Here is a 6,380-nt window from a genome sequence, read left to right as displayed (position 1 = left end):
GGTTATTATCTGTACCAAGCGGACCCTACGCGGGGATTAATTAATCGCGCGATTAATAAGCGCACTGCGAATTTCAAATATTTATGAGAATGGAATCCGGCGGCTCCCGGGGAAAGCCGAGTGGGAGAGATCCGCGATAAGAGCAGACGGAAAACACACGGATACGAGGCTTCTCGCGCTCGCGTGCACACGCGCGTGCACACCGGTCGGCGAGATACCAGCCAGGTGAGAAGCCAGCCAGGGGCCCTGAATTAGGGTAAACGTGCCTTATTTCAGCCCCTACCCAGCACTCTGACTTCCTCAAAACAAATTGCTTAACGCTAGAACTACCGAGCACTCAAAGTGACGCGTTTGGATTGCCTTTCCAAAATTAGAAAACTATTTGTACAAAGTTCGTCTGGATCTCATAATCTCAATAATTGGGAAATAAAGAATTTAAAATCCGTCCAAGGTTAAAAATAAATATCTACTAACAAATTATCACACGTTTGTATAAGCCTATCGTGTCTCCACATTATATAACGACGCTTAAGATGGCCGACCACTGCGCTTAAACTGCTGACTACAGGAGCAATTACCCTATATCGGACACTCGAAAGTAATCGACGCCTCGTGGACCGGATTAATGATTGCCCAATCGATCTTCTCAAGGTCCGAGACCTTGATTCAAACCACGCCCTCTGACTTTGGACTTCTCTGCTACAAACTATGCCACTCTGGCTTGCTACAATGTTCCTTCGTTTCTGACAGATTATACTTCTTGGGATAACCTGGCGAGTCTCCTTTAATTTGATGACTTTTCCATCATTTTTCTCTGCTGTTTGCCGGTTGCTTCATTTCTCGGCGCGGCTGAGAAATTCCGGTCACTTTCAAGTCCGATCGAATCGTCTTCCGCGGCGGATGTTTAATGGATGAATAAAGAGCCGAAGAATTTTCAATTAAATCCATCGGAATGCGTCTCACGGAAGAATTAAGCATTCTCCGAGGGCATCTATCGGGTCGAACTGGTCTTCCGACCGGGTCATAAAAGTTAGCTAACGCGTCGAACCGAGAGAGCTCACGCTCTTCAGCACCGCATCATCGAATCTTTTATTTCCGTCGGATCTGGGTTACAGGCTCGTTAACGTAAGTTTAATTATAAAATCAGCTACGAGTATCACTTGAGCAATGTCTTCAACCTTAGCCTGGTCAGGACTCTTGCATAATCCCTGTGCTCTCGGGACGCCGGCAACCTTGATTAAAACATTCAATATTCGCTTCTGAGGAGCCTCTATGAATTCCTCGGTTCGTCGTGAAGCTGTACAAGAAGAGGAGGAAGAAGAAGAAGAAGAGAAAAAAAAGAGAAATAATAAAGTCAACCGGAATAAACCTGTTGGGCCCAATCGAGAATAATCTGAACATAAAACTCCTCTCGCGATGACCAAATAAATGGCCACCGCATATGATTTCGAGCCTGTGGAGCGATCCACTTGAGGAACCGAGCCACCACAAAGATTCCTCAGCGACCGAGTGACTTTTCTCGGGTTTTTTTTTTCGATCCAGGCACCCATAGATCGAGCCCAACGCGCATGAATTATTCCCTGGGCTGTGGCCCCGACTGCTAATTCCGCTGGCCACCATTTTCTGGCACACTGTGCCCTGTGCTTAACATAATCACAACTCTGGCTAAGCGAAATTATTCATATCCCTGCTACTATTTATTACTACTAAAAGTGTTACAGTGAATTTTAATTGAGTTTTTAGGAAGATTCCAGCGCGGCACATCTTTTAGTCCGAGGAAACAGTACCATACCAATTCGTTAAAAAGTGACACGAATTTAAATTTGGGCCTTACATGTTGCGAACAATTTTTATTCTGCATAAAGGTTCGCAGACCAGCGATGACGTGGTGTTCCTCTAGCCGGGGCCCGACGCAGCAATTATTGGCACGATAGGGGTCCGGCGGTGGTTCGTGGGCCCCGTCGGGCCCTAAACGAGATTCGCGTCACGTACCGCTCGGCCCGGGAATTTTCGACGTGGTCTCGTGACTTTCCTGAGAAGAAGGCTAATTCGCCAGCGGCCTGGCCCTCCCCCCTCGGGGCACAGAAGCTAGAGCACGTGACGCTGCACGAGGGGCCCGGTCCCCGCGGCAACGTTCGACACAGGAGAACACCGAATAAATCCGAAACCGTAGCTTGACCTGCGGTTCCAGGAGATGTACCGTTACCACGAATAGTTCGCCATGATCGAGATCCATTTCTCACTACCTCTCTCTCTCTCTCTCTCACTCTCTGTGTGCGTGTCTCTCTTTTCGTAGCCGGTTCCTCACCTACTTTGCTAACCGGGCCTGCTATTTAAAGTATCCTCGATGGTCCAACCGAGGACTCTTCCTTTTGCTCAGCGGTCTCTTGGAAACTTGTCGCTACTCGTGTTCGAATCATTTTGGACACGATCCACTGCTTCTTGCGGATGGAAGGAGTTTTTGCTTAGACTGTCGTAGACGCTCTTGAACAGGTTTTGGGAATATCGGAGAATTTAAGTCCCAGGTTCAAGTCCCGGTCTAGGGTTCTAGCGAGTCGGGAACGTAGAAGTAGTCTGAAGCCTTGTTCAGCGAAGACTCATTGTTAATCAATCAAGACTTGAAGAATGAAGTGACACACAGGCTATAATCATCGTTTGATCTTTCTTGTCTTCGCTTAATTTATACTTCGGTGTCAAGTTGATTAATTATTTACGCTGTTTGTCAATCGTACAACAACGTGCGGAACATACCGTCATCGAGAAATTAAGGTATAAGACTGAAGGTTGTGATTAATGAAGGAGTATGAGATTGAGATCTCAGTAATTCATGATCCTTTTACTTCCTCAAAAATGAGTGTTACCAGTTTAGTTTATTTGCAGCCTCGACAGCCCTGAAAGGGACAAGAATTGCTAAATGTATATCCATCCTCCGAACAAAATTCAATTAAACGAGAACGTCCAGCTCACTTGCCGAAATAAATGAGTCACCCGCTACCGGGTGTCCCGCAACAATCCGTCGCACAGCTCGAGCAATGTTCAGAGCCTCGGCTCGCGCGAAGAATCTCCCCGGCTCCTCGGAATTCTATTTAAATCGGCTAACTCGGCGATCTTGGGAAAGAATGCGTAGAAAAATCCGCTCGCCTCGTCCGCGGCGAGTGTTTCCATTGACCTGAAACCGGTGGTATTAGCAAGTCGAACCGCGCGAGTGCGCCCTGGAAGCCATTCTTAGGAAACACCTACGTAATAGCGAGGCATTCAGTCTCGCCGGGCCACGTAATAAACGTGGAACCGATTGAAACCGATGAATAGACGATAATTTAGTCGGCGGAGGCTGCGGAGCTCGGAGAGCTCTCTCTCAATCTCTCTCTCTCTCTCTCTTTCTCTCTCGGCGGCGGCGGCGGCTGACCATCAGCATCAGGGTCACGCCGGTGCAACGAGGAACACGAACAGAAAGAACAGAGAAGAAAGAAGAGAAGTAAGAAGAAGAAGAAGAAGAAGAAGAAGAAGAAGACGACGAAACGGTCGAGAGGGTTGCGTAATCCGGATTTCAATGGTGGACGTTGTCTCTCGGGGTCAGCGTGCTTCGAAGAAAATCACTTTCCTTCGAGCAGAACGACGAGGAGAGCAAGACGAAGCAGGAGGAGGAGGAGGAGGAGGAGGAAGAGAAGGAGAGGCAACAGTAGCAGGGACGAGAGGGGAGAATCCTCTTCGCTTCCTGCGGCCTCTCTTCCTGGTTTCTCGGCTCGTTACGAACGAACCGACAAATTATCGGCGCTGGACGCGGATGGGGTACACGCTCGGAACAAGAAGAGGGAGGGGAAGGGGGAGGGGGCGTGCGACGAGGATGAGGAACGACGGCACAAAATCTCGGATGCGCCAGTAACGCAGGCCTCCTCCTCGTACTTTCACTTCCTTTCCCCCTCGGAGAGCTACCTTTCTCTCTCTTCCTTTTTCTTTTCGCCTCTTCCTCTACTCTTCCGCGTGCTCCCCTCGATACTATTTTCCCTCCTCGTCCCATAGAACTACTTTTCCTTTCAAGCCCTTGACTCTCGAGGGTACCCATCACGAATCCTCCGGATCCCTCCGTTTGTACGCGTTCTCCTCCTTCGGATCGAAGAGGGAAAGAGCTGGGGAGTCGGATGGAGGTCTTCCTGTCCTGGTGCCGCGATCCCGCGATGCGTGGGATAAATAGTTGCGTCCAGCCGCGGCTATGGCCGCTCGATCACTGAACGAGCCTCGACGGAGGAGGAAGGACGGAACGGTGGAAGAATGAAAAGAGGGAAGAGAGCTGTGTGACCTCTTCGGCGCAGTCTGCGTGGAGCGTGCTGCCGGGACTCTGGAGAGGGTGAGAACGACGGGGTCGAGAGTAGCCGAGCGAGATGAAACGCCGGAGAGAAGGAGACAGCAGGCAAGCGAGCACTTAGATGGCGACGACAATGGCGCGGAGCTGCTCTCTTGATGACGAAGTCGGACCAAGAAGAAGAGCAACGCTGCAGGAAAGTATACGTAGAAAACGGGAAACAATGGTGCAACCACTCGGGAAGAAGAGGACCAAGACGAAGAACGACGGCTCGGTGAAATTTACATGAGTCATCCCCACCATTCGCTTGTCTTGAAGGAGACAAAAAATCTGCTCTGTTCGCGGAAATTGAGCTACTGGCTCCCGAGCTGATGTAAATTTAGTCGAGCACTGTATGTAACTAGGCATAAGAGGGGAAAAACGAAGACGATGACAATGGCGCAGCTACTCGGGCAGAAGTGGCTCCAGAAGAAGAGGACCGAGGAGCAAGAATGTCTTATCCGTCTGAGCGGAAAAAATGTAAAGAAACGGTGGTTGTTCGCGTGGTTGACGGTTTCGCGTGATCGACGGCGACGGAGAGGCCGTTGACGTCAGGAACAACAACAACCAGAACACGCTGAGGGGGCTGATAAAGACGAGCACAGGAGGGAAGAGGAAGACGAAGTTACGCGGAGCGGAGTCAGAGCGGCGGAGAGAGACCAGAGAAGAGAAGTGGATGATAGAGACAGCGGCTGCGGCGAACGAACGAGCGTGAACGAACATGCAGAGGAAGAGACTGAAGGAAGGCTGCAGAACGCGGGCCCGCGGGTAGGGGGCACAGCGAGGGGGACAGAGGCGAGTCGAGATGATGCAGTTGTGCGTTTGCAAGGAAGGCGGAAGGAGGAACCGCGGAGGGAACCGGTCCCGGTCACTGGGCCACCAGCCGGCCGTCGAACCCGCCACACTGCCCCCTACCACCCCCTACCCCTCCTTTTCCTCACCCTTTCACCCTGTCTCTGTTCCTCTCTCTCTCTCTGTCGCCTCGTCTTTTTCGTCTTCTTCGGCTTCTTCCTCTTCTTCTTCTTCTTCTTCGCCGTGGCAGCGCGCGCCTTCTCCGCCTGTATACGTGTGTTTCGACTTGCCTCTCTGTCCCGCTTGTTTCGCCCCGGCTCCTGCTCCTGCTCCTGCTGCTGCTGCTGCTGCTGGTGGTGCTGCCGCTGCTGCTGCTTCTGCTGTTGCTGCTGCTGATCCTCCTCCTCCTCGCACCCTCCTACTCCTTCTTCGTTCTTCGCTTCATCCTCCTCCTACCTCTTCAACAGAACCATCCACAGAGGTTCTTCCCTACTCGCGAACCTTTCTCGCCACTTCGACTCGTCGTCCGCCCCGACGACTTTGCTCGCTTCAAGTTCTTCAAACAATGTCAACTCGCGTGTACCACCGGACCCGACCAGCGAGACCCGACCGCGACGATAATGCTACCACTGCCACCATGTTTACCGGCCCCGGGCTCTGTGCTACCCGGACCCGTCCAACGCGACCAGCGGCCCGGGGTTTTATCGACAGAAACAGCCAGGCTGACACTGCTACCCTTTCCTAGGGATTTACCCTCGGTCCTGGGAAGCTTGGGCCCAGATCGAATTTTGATTGCTGTATAAAATTGACAAGATTACATTCATTTAGAATTTCCATAATTTCCATTGTATCAGATCCTTGGGAAAGCTCGTGCCCGATAAGGAAATAAAACACAAGTGATTGCAGTCTCGAATAACAATTTTATTAGTTAATTCTATAATCACCACTATTTTTTACAATATTTTGCGAATTTTTGCGAACTTTCGCAATCATCCGATGGTATGGGGTCGAGTGTGCAAAATATAATTACGTCCTACGTCTGCAGTGTTCCATCTTTCTATTTTCGATAAAAGCGTGACGATTGCGGATTTATGAGTGGATGCAATTTAAAGCACGGGTTAGAAGAATGACAGTATATCAATGTAATATTTCTAGCTAATCAAAATCAAGAAAGAATATTGTGCATAGAGATCCGCAGCCCAGTGGTAATAATTTGAAATATCGAATGTCGGGGGATACAGAAACTCAT

This window comes from Halictus rubicundus, chromosome 10, assembly GCF_050948215.1.
Source record: "Halictus rubicundus isolate RS-2024b chromosome 10, iyHalRubi1_principal, whole genome shotgun sequence".
Classification (NCBI taxonomy): domain Eukaryota; kingdom Metazoa; phylum Arthropoda; class Insecta; order Hymenoptera; family Halictidae; genus Halictus; species Halictus rubicundus.
This window is presented reverse-complemented; position numbering follows the sequence as displayed.